This window comes from Euprymna scolopes, chromosome 33 (genome assembly GCF_053919585.1).
Source record: "Euprymna scolopes isolate OS-2025 chromosome 33, ASM5391958v1, whole genome shotgun sequence".
In the NCBI taxonomy this organism is placed as follows: domain Eukaryota; kingdom Metazoa; phylum Mollusca; class Cephalopoda; order Sepiida; family Sepiolidae; genus Euprymna; species Euprymna scolopes.
In genome coordinates, this window is record NC_136514.1 from 26,073,709 (window position 1) to 26,096,589 (window position 22,881).

Genomic DNA, 22,881 nt, shown 5'->3' on the forward strand with positions numbered 1-22,881 from the left:
TTTTTTCTTCGTCTTCTACTTTAGTTTATACTTCTTTTTCCTTTACTTTTTCTTCGTCTTTTTTCTTCTTTGTCTCTTTTATATTTCTTTTTCTTTTCCTTCTTTTTTCTTCCTTTTCTACTCCTTCTTCTTCTTCTTGTTTTTCTGTTGATACTTTAACTTTTTTCTTCTTTTCATTTTTTACAGATTTTTTTCATTATTCCACATCTTTCTTATTTTTTGTAATATTTCTTCTGTGATCAACCTACGTCATCTAAATTATATTTCTTTTAGTCCGTCCGTATGATTTCTTTTTCCACTATTTCTCATAAACTACCAGGTTGGTTTTACAGAATTTTTTTTATAATAAAGTGCAGCTAACTCAATATTATGATAATAGGTTGATGCACTGTTAGGGATTACAGAAATTAATATTTAATGCAAAAAAGCAGAAACTTAATCACATTCAACCATCAATTTGGTACAAAGCATTCATGCTAAACAAACGGACTATAACTTTTGCCCCTTTTTAACGGGTTAAAAAGTCTAGATTTTTTTTTTTGTATTTTCTTCCCATTATTTTCGGGGGGGGGGGTCATGGATATATTCTTCTCCTTATTTTTCTAGACTCCGTCTTTCACTTTTTTTTTACTTTCTTCTTTTTTTAATATCTAGTCGTACTTCTTATGGTTTCATTTCTGAACTTCATTGGATTTTTTTTGTCAGGAGTTTGTTTATGTTGGACTTGAAGACGTCCAAGTAGTAGTCAGGTGGGAAACAGGCAAGCGGCAGAGAGTTTCACTGGCGTGCAGTTCTAAGAAAGAAACTTTGCTCATGGAATCTACGTTTGGATTTAGGCACAGATAAAGAGTGGGGAAAATTATTGACAGTAGTTTCAGCCAGACGGGTGTTTCTCGTGAAAGATTGGCGAGGGGGACGAGGGATTGGAGCTCAGACGAGCACTTGCCATAAAAATAACGATAAAACAAAGACAGGCTCGCAACGTCTCTTCTGTAGAAGAGAGGTTGTAGAGAAGAGAAAAGGGCATTCCCCACTAAACCGCGAAGTCTATTTTGTACTCTATCAAGGCAGGATAGGCTGTTTTTTAGCCGCTCCTGTCCAGATGTGGCAGCAGTACTCCATCCTTGGACGTACTTGGCTTTTATACAGATAGAGAATTGCATCAGTAGTGAGATATCTTTTGGGGCGGTAGAAGGATCCCACCATTTTCCCAGCGTCCCTGGCAACAGATTTGATGTACGTGTTCCATTTCAGATCAGGAGTAAAGGTCAAACCCAGAAGCTAGTCAAAACATGGAGCCTTCCCAAGACGAGAGCCATCCATTTCAATTGATGCCAGATGGGGATAAGAGCGTTGATGATGTAAAGATAGAAGTTTGGTTTTGGATTCATTAAAAGTGACCAGCCACCTCTTCCCCCATTGTACCACGCGCTCAAGATCAGAGGAGAGAGAATTAGAGAGAACTTTATCATTTACAGCCTTTGATGTGTTGCCATAGATGGTCGTGTCATCAGCATAGATGTCAATGAATGATTTAAGTATGTGTTTTGGGAGATCATTGAGGTAGATCAGGAAGAGAGTTGGGCCCAGGATGGACCCCTGATTTCTGCCCATCAACCACTACTCTTTTGAACCCATCAGAGAGAAATGATTTAATGATTGAGAAAACATTTCCAGTTATACCGTAGCTGGAAATCTTGTGAAATATGCCCTTATGCCATAACTTATTGAAGGCCTTCGATATGTCAAGAGCAATTGCCTTGGAAGGTTGCCTTTGTCAAGAGATTCACTAATCCTATGTGATATAACTGTTAGCACATCTGCTGTAGATCTTGCAAGCGGAAACCATATCGCATGTCACTAAGAAGGTTGTTTCTGTTGAGGTGGTTGACTACTTCTTTATTTAATATGGATTCCAACAACTTACTCATGACACACATGAGATTTATTGGTCTGTACTGAGAGGGAGATGACTTTTCACCTGAATTTTTAAATACAGAGCATACTGATGAGGTTTTCCAGGGTGTTGGAAAGCACTTCTCCTTAAGGCAACGCTTAAACAGTTTTGTAAGTATGGGGGCAAGTTCTGGTTGGAGCTTTTTCAGCACTATAACTGGAATGCCATCAGGGCCAGTTGCTTTACTGAATCAAGGTTCTGGATTAGCTTGGCGACCTCACGCACAGATATTTGTATGTTGCATAGCGTGTTGTCTGTTATAGGAGGAAATACAGGGAGTTGATGGTCATTGTCGCATAGGGTAGAATTAGCTGCAAAGTTCTTGGCAAATAGTCTGGCCTTGTCTGATGCTGACGAGATGACCTCAGGTCCATTGATGATAGTTGGGATAGAACGCACGCTTCTGTTCAAGATCCTGTTTGCTACTTGCCAGAACTGGTGGGAACAAAGCCGCTGCTCAGCTACTTTGGATTTAACAGACTGAGCATATAGCTCTCTTGCCTGTTTTATTACTCTTTTACATTGGTTGGTGGCAGTCCTGAAAGCAGCTTTAGTCTCAATACATCTATTACGTTGGTAGCTATGGAAAAAGTGATTTCTGTGCGCGATGGCAGCAGCACATTCAGGGAAGAACCATGGCTGGCTGTTAGGTTTTTGTTGGAATTTTTTGGATAGTATGAATCGGTCTATGCCTACAATTAACCATTCGGTCAGATCTGGTACTATAGAGGACACATCATTTTTAACATGGAATGGCAGGTAGGTCAGATATGAATGTACGGAAGCTATCCCAGTCAGCCATAGAGTATCGATATACAGTACGGTTGAGGGGTACGTCTGAAGACTTATTACATTTCATTTTTATCTTAACTGATACAATGGAGTGGTCAGAGGATCCCAGAGGAGATAGAACGGAACATGAACACAGCTCAGGGAAGTACTCCCCTCATTTTTACAGTGGAGGTTTGGCTACTACTGTTTCATTTCAGTATTTCTATCCATCCTTGATCCTTCACGACTATTTTGTATTGTATCAGCCGTGGCTGATGCCATTTTGTAGGGCAAGATTTATCGCAATTTTAGTTTCCTCCACGCAAATTCCATGAACAAAGGTTCTTTACTAGAATTGCTCGCCTGTGTATTCTGTTCTGCTGGCCTGCTTTCCAGCTGATTACAATATGGTAATTTTCAAGTCCAATATAAACAAGTTCTTGTTGAGCCGCTTTCTAAATAATCCATTTCTACTTCATTTCGACCATTAACTTATAGTACCATGCTGTCTTAGTGACTACCGTATACTTATTAAACTTTGTCCTCGAGTGGCATTTAGGCCTTGATAACTGGTGACGTTCATGTAAAAAGAATAACGGAGGGTTCTTTCAATTCTTTTGCTTTATTTCTATTGCAACTTTCATGGTTTGTGTTCGTATTTTATATGGGTTTATATTTCGTATTCGATAATTCTCGTGTTCGTATTTTATATGGGTTTATATTTCGTATTCGATAATTCTCTTGAAGAGTTTATCTGTTATCACCATTGTCCTGGGAAGTGATGGTGGTGAAGTGGTTAACAATACAGTCTGATGACCTGGGTGTGCTAAGTTCGAATCCAGTTCGTTCCATCAAGTCACTTTCACTTAGGATGTTGGCAACCTTCCCGTCGTCTCTCCCGTAAGTACCCAAAGTTTTTCTAGAAAGAATTCTGGCTAGAAAAATATCGGGAAGCCCAATGCCATAAATAGAATCTTCGGATTCATATTATATGATCAATTCCGTCTATTTGATAGTCTCAGTTTTTCGTTTGGTTCCAAATTTTCCTAGTTTTTCCCCCTTTTTTTAAGTGTTCCCAGTGCTCCAATAATTAGTGGCATTAGATTGTTATTTTTATTAGTGATGGGACGATTCCAATATTTTGCCGATCCGAATACAGTTACCGATTCCGTGCTAAATTCCGAATTCCAATACAATTACCGATTCTGATTCTTTATAAATCTCTAATTATTTAACTATAATATTGTTATTTCCTCCGATTTTTGTAAAAACACATGTCAAATATGCAGATATTTTCCTAAACGTCAAAATACACTTGTGGAGGATGATCTATCGATTTTAGCTTTACTGATATTATTAAATCAATAAACATTCATTATTTTACCATTATTACCAGAAATGGAAGATTTTGCTGTAAACAAAATCAAATTAAAAAAGACAAAAGAATCGTTTTGGCATCGAAAAGTATGCACCACGTTTTCCGATTCCGATAACGATTCCAATACTCACAAATCTTCTGATTTTTCTGATTCCCGATTCCGATTCTGCTTAATCGTCCTAACACTAATTTTTATGCTTCATATACTTTTCTATTCTCTGGCAAGTTTCGACGTATTTGCTTCGTTTTTTCAATCAACTTAATCTGTGATCTTTTGAGACAGCAAAATCTCAAATTTGGCAATTTCTTTTCTTGTTAATTAATATGATATCCTGTCTTCTGGCACGGATAAGTTTATCTGTTTGTACTTAAATGTCCCAGAGGATATTGCGATTTTCGTTTTCAAGTACTGTCTCCGTTTTGTGTCTGTTCCATTTGTTTACTTGTCTTAAATGCCGGCATCTGCATAGTTCCCAGTATACTGTATAAAAATTCCTGAGCAGCCCCATCGACAGTCCCTGGTGACGGCGCCTGAGGAAGTCATATATGAACTAATTTCTTCACAAAGCGAAAAGTCAAGATCTGTAAGGATAACCTTGCTGGAATTGAACATTAAATTTACCACAGTCCAACACAAAAACACTGCTGCAACGATTCAGTCTCTGCCGGGCAGATTTTTGAGAACGGATTCTCGATTGATATGCTAGGCGTATGACACGGATTTCTCTGCCTCTGAGCTCTTTATTGAATCTTTTTTTTCTTTACAAGAGAGTCATCACATTAAAGCCCAAAGGCCACTTGAGGATAGGGGTTAATGAATTTAAGGTGGTAGTGTAGTAACCGTTAATGGTGTAAATTGTGTAGAATTTGGATTATTTAAGGGAATTGCTTAACAAGAACTTGTTTACATTGGACTTGAAGCCAACCATATTATAATCAGTCGGGAAGCACGTCAGTTGAACAGTGTTCCACAGGCAGGTAGTCCAAGGAAAGAAGCTTTGTTCATGAAATCTGCGTTCAGATTTAGGCACAGATCGAGAATGAGGGAAATTGTTGATAGTGGTTGTAGCTAGTCGAGTGTTTTTGTGAATAGTTTAGCAAAGGGGGGAACCATCGATTGGAGTTCAGACGAACACTTGCTATTAAAAATACAATAGAGCAGAGACAGGCGCGCAACGTCTCTTCAGTGGGAAATACTTTGTAGGGAAGAGAAAAAGACATCACCTACTAATGTTACACAATGGTTTTGAACTTTATAAAGGCAAGATCGAGCTTCCCAAGCAGCTCCTAACCAGATGTGACAATAGTACTCCATTTTAGGACGTACTTGACTCTTATAGAGATAGAGGATTGCATCGGCAGTGAGATACCTACTGGAGCGGAAGAATGATCTAACCATGTTTTCCATTTATCTTGGCAACAATTACTATCTTGTGTGATAGTAACTAGTGCATTTTATTACTAAAAGGGCTCAGATTATAGGGTTTCTGACAGTTTTGGTTCTACTCTTAAAAATCTTATTTATTCCTTTTATTTTATGATAATTTAATTTCTTATTTTCTCTTTTTCTTCTTCTTCTTCTTCTTCTACGTCCTACTACTTCTCTTTGTACAAGGTGGAACGATAAATTTGTCGCCCTATTTAAAAGCATTTATTGAAAAATATTAAATCGGGTAACTCGATTATGTAGCCGCTTCATCCTCAATAATCACCTCGGTATGGTTCGGAACTGGGGGCATTCCTTTTCAACAAGCGCCTACGAGAGCTCGGCAAATACTCAGAAGATTGCGGCGATCAGGCTTGCTTTGGTGTTGTAGAGGATCAATTTAGTGATGTTCCTGACGTATGAATAAACGAAGTTGTTCAGCGTGTTCAAGTCGGGGAGTAAGGCAGGCCAGTGAGAGAAGGATAAAAAGTCGTTGCACTTCTTCTGAAGCCAAGCTTGGATCTCTTTAGATTTGTGGACCGGCGCCGAGTCCTGCTGCAACACCTAGGGTCTTCTAGTGGCCATCTGATTGCACCAAGGAATAACCAGATTCTTCGGAACACCCAGGTACACTTTGATGTTGGCTTTCAAGCGGAATTCGAAGACGTGAAGTGGCATGGTGTGGCACTCACTTGAACCACACCAAAGATTATAACCGTGGCCGGAAATTTCGCTGAGCTGTACTCTCAAGCGTGGACCGTCTAGATTTGCATTTTGATTGTGCTGGCAATGGTTTTGTTGTCATAACTTGGACCAATGGAGAGCATGAATTGTATAGCGGCGCATCTCCGATCTCGCTCGCTGAACATTGTGCCACTTTTAGACATTATAGAAGGCTTCTATCGCGCTCGGTATTTGTATTCAACTGGCTATCTAGTAGATGGTCTGCAACAAATAAATGAAAACCGGTTTTCATCAAACGGAAGTTGAATCATGTCGTCTTTTCTATAGCGACAATTTTATCGTTCAACTCTGTGTTTTCATTTTTCTCTTGCTTACCCTAATTTGTGTATTTTTATTTGCATTCTATGCATGCTATTTATATGGTACTAGCCTGGGTACCTGGCGTTGCCCAGGTGTTTGGAGGTATGTGTTGAGCAAAAACAAAGTTATAGTAGGCAGGCAGGCTCGAACCCAATGCGAAGGCGGAAAAGAAAGTGACAGAAAATCTGACATCCTACCGCTACTCTATGACAGGGCCAGAAGTTCGGAACGTTAAAATTAGGCAAAGCCAATCCAACCGATACGATGACTTGCAAAAATAGCTTGCAAAAATAGCTTGCAAAAAATCGATCCGTCCTTGTAGAAAACTGGCCAGTTGAAGGCGAAGGAATAAATGTTTTTGGCCAATTTTTCGATATTTGTCGTCCGACGTGTCCAGCTTCAAAATGATACTGATTCTGTGAAAATCCGTTGTCTCTGTATTAAGCTTTGGTCAGACATGCATACATACATACATACATATATTCAAAAAGACAGGTGAGATTTATATTATAGATTTTTTTGTCAGTCTGTCTTTTCTACAAAACTACAAAATTTTGTATGGCCTTTGTTATAATATAAGGTACAGCGAATTGGGTATTATGGTATCATTTAAATGCACAATAGAAGATTAATAGCGATAGGGAAAAATTAACACAATTTTAATCGTATTCAACTACCAATTTAGCATGAAGCACTTATTCTAAGTAAACGGGCTATAACTTTTGCCCGTTTTTAACTAGCTAAAATTTTAGTTATATAAATGCGAAACTTTCAAGTTTCCTATTTTTCCTCCAAGACCCACTGAAGAGGTGTGCTTCTTTTGGAGAATAAATTACGATAGTATAGGCACAAACAGAAGTATACCAATTGTCAATATATACAGAAAACAGCCGTGAGATTGCATAGCTCCTCCTGAGGACCTAAGGATATAACAGTCTTATATGTACTTTTCTTCTCTATATTTTAAAAAGTATTTCCAATTCATGCCAGGGAAAAATTATTAATATGATCAGGTTAGAATTTTGCAGGATGGTCATTGTGTAACATAGCACCGGCGGCTATGTGCCAATCCCGAGCTGTGAGCAAACTGACGCCACGATAAGGAAAAAGAAGATTGTAAAAAGGAAAGAGAGCGCGTGCGAGAAGACAATCAAGTTAGAGACGTGAATGCCAATTCCAGATCACGTTAAATACGCGGATGACGTTCGAGGGCGCGTTAGAGACGTGAGTGGCGTCACAGCCGTAGGGATGCATGGCTGTAGAATCCAAGAAATAAGCCTCGTTATTACAACGGGAAAAAGCGAGTTGAAGTTCTTTCCTATTCTTTGTTTACTTTGCGACTGACGCTACAACGTGTTGGTTGCCGTTGCAATTGTTATAAACAAGCATCATATCCGTGTATCAAATTTGGGGAAAAAATCGGATGGTTAAATTCCATCCAAAATCTGACTTTGACTGAACTTTGCAAAGTCAAGATCAAATATCAAATTAAAAAGACAAATACAATATAGCACTTTATTGGCTACAATATGGACCAAATAGTTAGTCACTATGATGAAAAAGACGAAAGTTATCGCCAAAAATGTGATATTTACATATTCTGTGAACTTGACTTTTTACGTATATGTCCTAAAATTTAATAATTTCTAAATCAGGCCATGACTGATTGTTTTACCAAATTTTCTGACGATTGATCAAGCGCTAAAGACGCTAGGATTTATATAAATAAGGAAACTCTACCGAAAGCATAACCTCTTTAGCAAAGGTAAGAATAGAGAGAAAGTTCTTAACTGAGGGGGAAGAGAAATATGCGTACGGTGCATGCGATATCAATAACGACAGCTTAAGTATTGAACACTGACTTAAATAAAATAAAAAAAACGCCTTTTACAAAAACCTCCTACACTTATATTTATCTATTCAACTCAATAGAATTAAAATTTAGAAAAAGAATTTGAAAAAAAGTAAATATAAACTGCCATATTTTCCAGCGCATGCGTATTGAGTGCGATCATTTATTTTTCAGTTGAAAAAGAAAATACATTGAAAATCGAGTATTGAATAGAAAAAAATATATAATGCGAGATTAAATGCGAATAATTTTTAAATGCTTTTTCGTGCACATTTATTTTCTTTTTAGTAAAAGATAGATTCATTTGAAATAATCCAGGTTAAAAAGTGCAGATCACTAATAAAATGCTATTCATTCTTTGCATTCTTGTTTTAAGAAAAGGTCTCCATTTTTTTTTTTCGTTTCTTCTTTTCACTTCTTTTTCTATTTCTTCTATTTTTTTATATTCCGTTTCCATTTTCATTAAATGACTTTCTTTGAATAAGATCAAAGGTCCCTTGTCACTTGTCTTTGAAGCAGGAAATCTATTGTAGCGGCTTATAGTAATTTTATTTACCTAAACTTTATAAAATATCTTGCTCTCTTTAATTGAGCACTATCAACAACCTCGTTGAAATTCAAGTTTTTTACTTTCAAATATTTAAAACCTTGAAATGTATATAAATATATTGTGCATTTAGGAAGCATTATATATATATATATATATATATATATATATATATATATATATATATATATATATATATATAATCAAGCAAACATTATTAAATGCAACGGAGACACTTTGCTTTATGAGTCTTTATTTTTTAATTTTCGATTTTAAATAAAGAATCATAAAGCAAAGTGTCTCCGTTGCATTTAATAATGTTTGCTTGAATGAAAAAAATGCCGCATAAATATAGCGATTTCATATATATATATATATATATATATATATATATATATATATATATATATATGTATGTATGTATATATAGTAATTTCAAAGTTCTTAGAGGTTTATGAAGCATAAAACGTTCAAGGTTCTTATGGGGTTTATGAAGCATAAAACGATGTTGAATTTTTATTCAATATATACACACACACACTATACACACACACACACACACACACACACACACATATATATATATATATATATATATATATATACTAGTATGGGTGCCCGTCGTTGCCCGGGTGTTTGGATGTGTATGTTGAGCAAAAAAAAAAAAAAGTGGTAGTAGGAAGGCAGGCTCGAACCCATACCGCAAAGGAGGAAAAGAACGGGATAAAACCTAACGTTTATGCTTTATGACCACCGCCAAACCAGGAGCGACATTTTTTAAAATTAAGGCTATACAATCTAAAGGAGAGGATAACTTTCAAAAATATCGGCGAAAAAGTAACCGCCCCCTTGTGGAAAAGTGCGTAGTTGAAGGGTAAGCTATTAATGTTTTTAGCCAATTTTTCGATATTTGTCGTATGAAAGGTCGAACTTAAAAACGATACTGATCTTGGTAAAATCCGGTGCCTGTATTGAAAGTTTAAGGCAGACATACAAAGAGGCATACATACATACATTTATATATTGGTAACTAAAAATTTTCGACCCAAACTGATAAAAAAGCTTGTCCTATCTCTGAATACACTTTATGTAAAATTTCAAATATTTAGACCAGAAATTGTGTGAGTAATTTGGAAGAGACCGCAGAGGTCAATTTTTTTTTAACTTTGACCCCTATTATGAACCCTTAAAATTTATTGTTTTGGGCTAAAATCAAGTTATTAAGTTAGATCCATGTCCAAGGAACCTATATCTAAAATTTCGAGTGCGTAGACCCTAAATTGTCGGAGGAGTTTGGTAGAATTCTCAAAGGTCAAACCGTTGAACTTTGATCCGTTAATCGCCAAATTTTTAGCCAAAAACCGATCACATCACTTTTTCCAAATCTCAGTAACCTTTATATCAAATTTCGAGTCTGTAGATTAAAAATTGACAGAGTTATAGTGTAGGGAAATGTACACAGACACACAGACAAACAGACACACACAGACACGTTCTCTTTTATATATATATATATATATATATATATATATATATATATATATATTCTGTATTTGATTTTATATATATAATATATATATGATATTTAATTGTATATTTAATTTACTATATATTAACACACACACACACACACACACATATATATATATATATATATATATATATATATATATATATATATATATATATATTGTGTATTTAAGCAGCATTATTTATTTAAACAAATAATTTCTCCCGTTAAAATGAATGGCCCTGAAGCATGCTGCTTCGACAAACTTCTGAAACCGACCTTTATCACGAGCTTGAAATGCAAGACCTACATCAGTTCTGTTGCTTAAATCACTGGAAAAATTGGTGTGATCGTATTGCCGATCCAAATGTTTTTACTCCACACGCAAGCTTCTACCTGTATAAGAGTAAAATATGTATCGAGTATAACATGAAGTACTCCTGTCAGATTTAAGCGTGGTTGCTTGACAGGATACAAAATCGTCTACGGAATTTATTGGGTAATTTCGCCTCGTTATTTCCTCTTTCTCACAGAAGAGATTTTGCGAATCTGTTTCTGCTATAATATATTTTGATGCTAGATGCTCAGATGCGCTCTAATCTATGGCCCTTCCTTGTAACAAGAATTCCATGGGCAGAGTTTCTTTTCCAGAACTGTCCATTTGTATAACGCAATACCTTGTGTCTGCTTCCCGGCCGACTATAACAAGGTCGTCTTCAAATTTAATGTGAATAAATTCCTATTAAACCGTTCTCTAAAATAATGTATGCCTAACCCAAGTTCCATCATCAGGTTCCCTCACTATCAGGTTATCTCACTATCAGGTTATCTCACTATTTCCAAAACACTTTACCGTTATCCTAGAGTGGCCTCCAGACCTTGATAAGAGATGGCCTCCCGAGTAGAAAACCATTATTGCAAATAATAGAGAGCTTTTGTTTACTTACACTTTTTAAAAAAATTTTTTTAGATTTTTCTTGTTATCTTTATTGCGTAGGAAATCACAAATATTAATATATGTTACATGTGTCTCTCATAAACGTTTTCGATCCGTCCTCGGGTCATCTTCAGATGAGAGTCAAATATAGGTTGGATTAGCTGAGAAAAACTAACGAGGGAAGGAATTAGTAGCAGCAGATTGTAAATATTCTTAGACGGCAGCGCCGGGGTGCTTTTTGGAGCTACTAGTGAGCGATATTATAGGGTTAGTAATTAGTTCACATATATAACTTGGATTACAAGTATCAAGAAATGTGGGGTCAAATAATTTATTATAGTGCATAGAAAAATGTACTGGATCGTTATAGGAGGTGAATAGGTAAGCCCCAAACATGCGTTTGTCCAAAGAATCGGGATTGGGTGAGAGGGAGAGGGTTACAACTTTCGAAAACATCGAAAAATTAATAATACGACTTTTCCTTCTCCCCTTCGTATTTTTGAGAATTTTCTATTTTAAAGTCATTTTCTGACTGCGAGATTAATTTTGAGTTCTGACGAGACATGAAATTGTTGAAACCTTGATCGATTCAAGTAAACTATATATATATATATATATATATATATATATATATATATATATATATATATATATGTAAACTATATATATATATATATATATATATTATTTGTGAGTCACCGTCCGTTTATCAATTCCTGAAGGCCATTTCAGGATAAAGGTTAACTGTTTAGTAGATTCCGAGCAATAAAGAATATCAGTCCAGGAATGGTAAATTTAAGTTTTGCACCAATTTTTTGTTTCAATATAACGATTAAAATCAACATATTATGCTTAGAATACTTATTCTGATCTTGACAATCATGCGTAAGACTAAAAAAATATAAAATCACCGCTTAAGCTTAAGGTATCTTAAGAAAAAATTGAGATTCAAAGAGCTTGCATAATAAGTGTCTTACGAGTATTGATTAAATTCTAGGCATCTTTTAAATATTTGACAGCGCTAGCCCACAAGTCTCAAGAGACCCAGGTTTCAGAAGGAATGCTACGACTTTGTAACCTTCTCTCATTGGTCCCTGTCCTCCCCCGATCTAAACCCGCTGGATTACTTCGTTTGGACATACGTTGAGAACATCACCAACATGACTTCCCACAATACCAGGTCCAGCCTGATCGTCACTATCCGCCGAGAATTTGCTGAGCTCCCGCCAGCGCTTGTGGAAAAGGCATGATGCCAGTTCCGGACCCGTATCGAGGCGGTGATTTCGGCTGAAGGCAGCTACATTGAATAGATGTCACTTCTACTACATAATCAATTTATCTGAATTTATTTTTTCAATAAACGTTTTAAAATAAAGCTGTAGGGTGACACCTTTTATCGTTCCACCCTGTAGTTTTATTACTCTCTCTCTCTCTCTCTCTCTTTCTCTCTCTCTCCCCTCACTTTTCTCTCTTTTTCACTTTCTTCATCGCTTACTCCATTCCCTTTCTTCCAGTCCACCTTTTGTCACCCCTCCACTTCTCCATCCAACTGTCTCTTTATCCTACCTTATCTTCATCCCACGTTTCCCCATCCCCCTTTTTATCCATTAACATCCTTTCGATTCCCATTCATCCGTCGCCCTTGCTCTATATTCCATTTTTTCTAACGCCCTTTTCTCTCTCACCTTCTACACCGCATCTCTCTTCTTCTCCATCTATTTGTTTTCCCCCATGTTTCTATTCTCCTGTATTAATTCCTCTCTTTTTTCTCTCCTTCCTTCGCTCTTCCCATCCCTTTTAATTTTGATTTCCCTTTCTTATTTCCTATTTTTATAAAACCTTCTCTCTTTCATCCCCTCTTTCTCCCTTTTCCATAATCATCTCTTTCTCTCTTTTCCACAATACTCTTAACCCCTCTTTCTATCCACCCCCTTCTCTCTATATGTCTCTTCAACCATTCTATTTCCTTTTCCTTTTTCTCTCTACCGTCTCTCTGTATTCCACTTTTCCCGCGAAAATGTCAATATTCCTATGTTAATGCCTTTCACATTTCACCGAATCCGCCAAACGCAATAATACAGTAAATAATACTGCATAAATACATGTCAAATATATATAAATGATGCAAAACGTACATAAATAAATTATACATCAAAGAAATAGCCTCATGAATGAAATTTGGTAATAAAAGCTATCATTAAATTAATGTAGTCAACATAATCATTTTTTCGCACGAAATTGGTCACAATCCTGCATATAAATATCTGACCGATAAAAATGTCATTAAATCATGTCTGCGATAAAACGAGGAAAAATATCAAGTGACCGCCCCCCCCACCCGAGAAATATAAATTTGTCTCTGATGAGTTGTCTGGTTAACTTCCACCATTCAATGTCACAAGTGTAAAGCAAATTATACTAATAATGAAATAAAATGACTGCGATGTATATGCATCTTTGGTTTGGTTTGTTTACTTCCGATCTACATGCTCTGAATGTGTAAATTAATTTTTATTGCGCTTAATAAGTTTAAAATACAGCAAGATCGCATTGTCACGCCGGTTCTCGCTAGATCACCGAAGTTAAGCAACGATAAGCTTGGCCAGTACCAGATGGGTGACTTTTTGGGAGGGCTAGGTGTAGTATGTACTCTGCCGAGTCGTAGAAATTTTAAGGTTGGTATCTTATTAACTCACGGGGGAAATACACTCCCGAACCAAAATGGAAAGCAACGGGAAACTACTGTCTTTACTCGTCTTCCAGAGATTACCATGGCTCTATAATTTGAAGAGCTGTGGTTGTCGACACTGGTAAAACAGCAGGGCCGTTGCACGCATGCATAATTGTGGCAATTTGAAAAAAATAAGTTATCAAAATATACAATAAAAGTATATATTTCATCAGGAAATTCAAATATTTCAGATTTTCATTAATTTTCATCCATAGTCTTTAAAAAGCCAATTAAACAACTTTGCCTGAATCTTAATTCCGGTTAAAGATGGTTTAAGTTCATGACACAAATTATATTTTCAGAATCATCAATGCAGAGAGTTACAATTACCGCCGCTTGAGGGATTCGAAACCGGCCACAGAATACATGTCTGACTCCATTAGCAATAAACATACCCATCGGCCGGCGAAAACCGTGGCGTGAATTCAGTTGAAATTGACATTTATGAAGAATAAATATCATAGAGTGTTCACGTGATTTTAATATCACTACTATGCACGTGGGCTTCATTTCAGCGCGCAGTGCTAAACAATAAAACCCCATGTTTTAAATATCTAGACAACATATATATATATATATATATATATATATATATATATATATTCATTTAATCACATAAATAAATATACGAAAGAATAAATTTGTGCGTGAACTTTAAGTATTTACTTCAAAAGTGCTCAATACGTAGGTAGAGCTAGGTAGTAAGTTATAAAATATATATGGCGATTAAGCTACACAGAATATTGCGCGTTTCCCCCACGCTAGGATTTTGATATATTTCATATTCCTCTTTGCATGTATATATATATATATATATATATATATATATATATATATATATATATATATATATATATATATAAGCCTGATGAATCCTAGCATGGAGGAAACGCGGGATATTCTGTGTAGCTTAATCGCTATATAAATATATTTTATAACTTACTATATATATATATATATATATATATATATATATATATATATATATATTCTTTATTTGTTTTTACATAAGCAGTAGTATGCTCTTACACAGTCACGAGCATGTTTCGGTCAGCTAGCTACTAGTAACTAGAGACCTTTTCAGGTAATGCAGCTTATATGAAAGCATAGGTTGCAAACTTTGTGTTCGTATAAGTTGTAACATCTGAAGAAGTCTCTAGTTACTAGTAGCTAACTGACCAAAACATGCTCACGACTGTGTGGCAACATATTACAGCTTATGTAAAAACCTATATAGAGTATATCCTTCTCTACTTCGGTATTGAGTCTTATTGTATCAACCACGTTACATCTATTGGGTTACTTATCCTCTGGAAAACAATAACCTCGTATTATATATATATATATATATATATATATATATATATATATATATATATATATATATATATACATGCAAAGATGAATATCAAAATTACCTTTAAAATTGGAACCTATTAATATAACCAAAAGCTGAATATACTAAATAGAGCAATTAAAGGAATAGGAAAGATTGATGATTAAAAAAAAATTGAGGGGGGGGTAAAACCTAAAACGCATCTTCAACATTCTATAATATAACTCTCACTTTTCTGTCTAAATGTATGTATGTATGTATGCCTAATATTTTTATAGATGAGACAGATTTTCACGAGATCGGTGTCGCTTTGGAGCTCGACCCGACGTATTAAATAAGGCTGTATTTCGTCAATAATGCGTCGGATATTGTCTTCCAAGTTGTTTATTGTATCTGGTTTATCATCGTAGATATTGAACTTTATTTATAATAATAATTTAATGTGATTATATCGACAAACAGGGTAGTCAGTTGACAGGTACATTTCGTCAAATAATCCGGTTCACAAATATGCACAATTTGCAAAGTTGTTATGATGTCAATTTCATTATGATCAATTGTCAAACTAAGCTGAACTCTCATTAAAATCAATCAAGCAACCAATTTTCTTATCAATAGCCTGAATAACTGATTTATTAATACAACTACATGCTTTGATCAGGTGTTCTTAATTTATGTCCTCTGTTGTTCGGACTATTGCTTGCATCAGAGAGGATTTGGTGTTATAGGAATGTTTATAGGAATGTTTATTAACTTCATTTTCAACGACGCCCTACACGTATTAATCCATAGGATTAAGGTGTGATGAGTTAGGAAGCCATAAGTTTGGTGTGACATTATCATAAATATTCTCGTCCATCCAATCCTGAGAGCTTTATGTGATGGTGCCGTGTCTTATTAGAAGACATAAGCCTTTACATTAGCTACGTGGTCTATCCAAGGCTTAACGATGGTTTGAAGAGACTGAACATCTGTGTTGACTCTACGGCCTTGTGGAAAAAATGAGGTAGCAATATATGCTAACACCAAAAAAACATCATTGGTGACTTTTAGAAATCTTACAATTTCTGAATTGTTGTGTTACGCTTTTATAGAGACTAATACAGCGTGGCTCTTCATTTTATTCGTACCAGTATCATGGGATTTTTTTTAAAGCAAAACAAACATTAATTAGTATATTTTTAATTTAAATTACAAAAATATATGAGTCCTCAAACACCTTACCTACCCTGTATATTAAGGATGGGTGGATTTACTCAGTACGAGTGAAATTAATTTCCTTAACAAAACAATTTTTGTACCACTTTTATATCCACTTGCAGAAATTAAAAGCAAACATGATGTTTAGAATATTTATTCAAAATATTGATGAAAATTATCTACATTATCGTGCATGTACACTTTGGGAAAGAACGTTTTGTTTTAGTGCGTGCCAAATTTAAGAATTCTGCTTTGATATTCGTATTATTTGGATTCATCTGACTGCTGTCTTCATCTTGAGTGCCAATTTAACTACGTTTCGGTCTATATAACCTCCGACCTTCTTCAGGTGTATCTTGTCGAACTTGGAGGTTACATCGACCGAAACGTTGTGAAAATGACACTCAAGATGAAAACAGTAGTCGTATTAATCCAAATAATATGAATAACCAATACTTATCTCAAAAATTAAAAAACGACATTTTTTTATGTTTTCTCAATTATTTTTGCTGAGTTTATTTTAGCATGTTGAAATTTTATTCATTGTGCATCTAATTTTTTTTCAGGACATTCAACACTGAAGCATAGCGGATTCCAATTTTTAGTCACCCAACAAAAGGAGGGTGGACCTGTAAATTCACCCTTGTCCGTTCGTCCGTTCGTCCGTTCGTCTGTCTGCACTTTTCTCAATAACTACACCTTGAATTTTTAAAAAATTTTGTTCAAACATTTAATATATATATATATATATATATATATATATATATATATATATATATATATATATATATATGAAAATAAAAGTAGGTCTGATATGGAATAAAGGGAAAGAAAACCTAGAAAATTCTCAACGTTTCGACCCCATTTTTCGGGGGACGTTCTCTGGAGAATGATAGGGATTATTGAGAAAAATAAAATAAACCAAAAGTGAAAGAAGAATCCTATGAAAAGTGAGATATATATATAGATTTTATGTACATATAGAGAAAGTGATTCAAAATATAAGTTGGGAAAATGTGTGTGAAACGTAAGTGGGGAAACGTAAGTAAAAATGAAAGTTTTTTAACATAGGTCGAAAATAGGTGGGAAGCGATGAAAAATGCATGTGAAGATAAAGTAATAAGGTTTCGAATCTACGTATAAAATGAAGATTAAAAGATGAGAGGAGACTAGTAAGAAAAGTGAAGTATTTATATATTTTATGTACATATGAGGAAAGTGATTAAAAATATTAGTGGGAAAGGCGTGTGTGATTCCGAAGTCCAACTGTTACAGGGAAGAATCTATTAGAGTAGAAAGCTTTTGCGCATTAACTGACCTCAACAGAGAAGGGGTGTGATTTGGTTGCTATTCTGGTTTGTCGGGGATATGTACGTTGAGAGGGGCACAAGTACAGAGCACATTCCATTAAAATACTTGTAAAACAGGCACAGCGATGCAACATTGCGGTTATGGGACAGAGGTTACATCTTCGTTGACAAAGTGAGACCTATAAGATTGAAGACCCTTTTTCGACCCTATCAACGAGGGAGAGACTAGTGGTAGATGCACTAGCCCAGATGTGACAATAATACTTCATGCATGGGAAAATGGTGGCTTCGTAGATGTACCGGATACTCTCAGGTGTGAGGAAACCCACTTTCTTTGCAGCAGCCTTTGCAATGCCCTCAATGCTTTTGTTCTAGTTGATATTGTCTGTGAATGTTAAGTCGAGTAGTTTGAAGGAAGAATTCTTTGTCATGTTTATCGCTGGTTGGAAGGGTGTCTTGTAATCGTTAAAGAAGAGCAGCTTAGTCTTAATAGCATTAAATGTTACCATCCATTTATGGCCCCATATCACTCCAGGCTTGAAGTCATTTTCTAACGATTTTGCCATTATCTTAGATTTGTGTACATCCGTTCTCCCCTCGTGCATGTTATAGAGCGTTATATCATCAGTAAATATACCCATCTCAGACACAATATTGTCAGAGATGTCGTAAATGAATATCAAACATAATAGTGGTCGGTGGAGCAACTCCTGAGGTATTGCACGTATTCGACTTCAATTCACTAATAAACGGATAGATGTGTAACTTTACATTTAAACCAACATATATGCATACATTTATTATATGCAAACAGAAACATTACTAGCATTGTATATGCATTTATACACTGCCATAATTTAGATATAAATCGCAAACTTATCAAACATGTATGAAATATTGTTTCATAAGAGTTTTTTTATATATATATTATATATTTTTATATACTTTTTATATATTTTTATATACTTTTATAATTTTTATATATTTTATATACTTTTATATATTTTTATATACTTTTATATATATTTTTATATAGTTTTCGTTTCGAGACGTTTAATTCGTTCGTATATAAGACAACTGTTGTCTATTTATTATTATATTACTTATCTCTTATTTCTAGAATATATGCATATATATGTAATTATTTTAAAATGAACATTCGTTCATATAAATATCGACTCATATATACAGTTCTAATGCTTATATACAGGTACATTTGTAATAAGAGTTCAACTCCATAACAAACAAAATGCAACACTCATATATGGGCATGGGCATATATATATATATATATATATATATATATACATCTGCATAAGTGCCCCCACGCCTGCACATATATAAATCAATGTACATATGACTTCAACATTAATAAATATAAATACATATCAACGTCCACTTCCATACTAAATTCTCTCTCTCTCTCTCTCTCTCTCTCTCTCTATATATATATATATATATATATATATATATATATATATATATCAAAATAACCCAGACAGGAAATGTTAAAGGCGCGAAAAAAAAAATATATATATATATCCCTCTCTATATCACTCGAGCAGCCCCTCCATCTACAATCATACAACTAGTAATTATAATGATAATAATAATAATAATAATAATAATAATGAGAATAGTAATATTTCTTCTAACAGCCATCCTAACACTAACAACACTCATTATCCCCTCCAAAATAGTCCTCATACAGACATTTTCCCACCATTTGTTGAACACTATGAAAAAAATTCAAACCTTTTAACTAATACAAATCAGCAAATTAATATTAATACGAGACCTCGAGCTTTTAATAAAGTACATACATAAATCGGCGCTACTTCAACATTAATTAAGAAAAGAATATCAAACCACATTTCTTCTTTTAACAACCATAATTCTAATAATAACCAAGGAACTCCTCTAACCACTTCAATTAAAAAACTTAACTCTTCTCAATCAAATGGACTATCATAAAAAAGTTAAGTCTTATACTCCAGGCTCTAAGTCATGTCGCCTCTGCACAACATAACTATAATCTTCCCCTCAAAGTAACAATATAATAAATTTTAAAAATGAACTGATCTCTTTCTGTAAACATAAGTCCAAATTTAATTATGGCAATTTTGAAATTACATAGTTATTATTTTTACCTTTTATATAGATATACACAATTTTTTCTTAAACTTTATCGTTTTTTTCTACATACTTCTTAATACTTTATAATTTAATAATCCTTTATTTTAATTCTTTATTTTTTCTTTGCATGGGCGGTTTTTATCTGCATTTTCTGTTTTATTCTTTAAACTTTCCTATCTATCTTATGTATCAATCTACCCACACTTTCATATCTTGTATGTATATTTACTTATATTTTACTATATGCATTTACTTACTGTTTTCTTGCTTTTTCCTGAATTTGCAGATACCGGCCATCCTCTCCCCTTAAATAATTTTTATTTTTTATTTTATATTTTATTTTTTATTTATTTATTGTTTATTTATTATTTATTTTCTATTTATTTATTAATTAATTTATTTATTTATTTTCTATTTAGTGTCTGCTAACAACTCTTGCTGACATATTGTAAGTGATGACCTGTACATTTCAGTTGACCTATATTATTTTGCCCTATATATTTTTTCGCGCCTTTAACATTTCCTGTCTGGGTCATTTTGACATTTGTTTCTCTGTTTTATATATAACTCTATCACCATTTAGTTTTTTCTCCTCTTTTTCTTCCCTGATCTTTCTTATTTATATTTATGTCTCGGCAGTAGAGTGAAAAGCATATCTTATTTTTCTTTTATTAATACTATTGGAATTTTTTTTCCTTTTTTTTCCTTGTACACATTTTTGTGAATTATTCCATGGATTTCTGCCTTTGGATTATTTTGGACCATCTTCCAATTACGGGATTTCCTTGTATTTTACTTGTGCCAATGGAAATTCAATTAACTTTCTTGGATTATTTATCTTCCACCAGACTATCCATTCACGTGTAATCACCTTTTTCTTCACCATATTCCCTTTGCTTCACTTTTTTGTTATCAAGTAAGATCTTTGACTTACTTGTTGTTTTATGAAATACTTTTGCATGCAAAATCAGATCCCGCATTTTGTCAATTCCTACCCTCTGATGAGAAGGAAAGTATTTCTTCGAAACTCCGCGGCTTAAGGACTATCCACTTATCTAGTGTTTCCTTTTCAGATTAAATATGTTTTTAACTCATTTCAAAGTGTTTATTTAACATGTTTTATTAATTGTTTGCTCGTATTATAAGCTCTATCTCCCATTTGGTTTTATCGAGCTTTTACATCTGGTTGAGATAACTTTATAAATATTAATTCTTTAATATTTATAATATACTTTAACTTCACCATCTTGGATCATTTTGGTAAATTTAATTGTAATTTTTATTTTATTTTATATATATATATATATATATATATATATATATATATATATATATATAATTTAAAGGAGATTAGAACAATAATCTAAAGAGCTGAGTGTATTTCAATGTAACAGTGAAATTACTAGTTTAATTAAACTACAGGAAAGAGAAAGTGCTCGTTGTAATTTAGATATATAATAAGCTCAATAGGTAAATATCCTAGAGCTAATTCAATATTAAGTAATGTGATTGATAATTTAAAATTTAAAAATCAAATTATAATTAAACTAAAAATCCGTTTCATAAGAAGGAACAACAACAAAATCAACTATCTGTACGATCGTTTCGGAAAACAGTGCTTTTTATTGTGGTAGACATCAAGTTACGGACAATAATTATTACATATAGTTTTTTTAATAAGCAAGGTCTCCTCGTCAGCAAATTTTGAAGGGGTTTTATTAAATTTAAAAGACACCATAAATAAACCTAGCATTAAAAGTAAGGCAGATGTATCTGAAAGAAATTGAAATAAAAGGTTTGGATTTAAGATTGATAAGAAAATTAATGTGGGTTAGAGATAGAAAAGAAATAGAGAAAAATATAGATTTGAATTTAAATTATAAATTGATTTAAGTACAACATTACAAATATATACATGCATATATATGAAAAAATAGACACATACATACATATACATAGATATACAGGTATATACATAAAAATATAGGTACAAAAATTTACCTTTTAATTTTTCGCCTTTTGAAATCAGGAACTATGGTCAAAATACTCATATATATGTTTGCTATAGCTTTTCACCTTATTGAATGATGAATTTTAAAAAAGGGGGGACGCCCGTGCAATAAATTATTTCCGTTGGCGTACTTTTGATTTAAAGACGCCACGGTTTATATTTCGAATGTTGTTTGTGTAATTACATAATGTAAGGGGGGATAATTAGTCATATTTTCTTTTATTAAGGGCGCAAGGGGGATAATTAGTCTAACTTAATTTATTAAAAAAAATTGTAATCTATGTTTACTAATAAGTAATTTTTAATGATTTAAGGTGGTTTATATTTATTAAATTTAAACCAACGTTTATGACTGCATGTGAATATTAGTTCCTGTCTTGAATTTAATAGTGTGGTTGCATTTTTTATATCTTCGTATTTAAAAATGTTTAGGGTCTCTTTTGTACATAGTGCACAGAATTTATCTCCTGGTTTATATGGTTTGCAAGACTCAATTACTCGCCATTTTAAGTTGAAAGAAATATTGCTATTTTTAGTTGCCAAATATAGTTGGATAGAGTAGTTTGGTTTGACAGAGAGTTATTTTTAAAAGAATGTTTGTGCGTTGAAATTATATGTTTTATTAGGACAGATGTGGAACCAAAATATATTGCCTCTTGCTTATTGTGATTATTTTCTGTTAGGTCTGGTGCTGGATTATTATATGGTGGGTTGGTTTGTAATTGATCGGTAGAT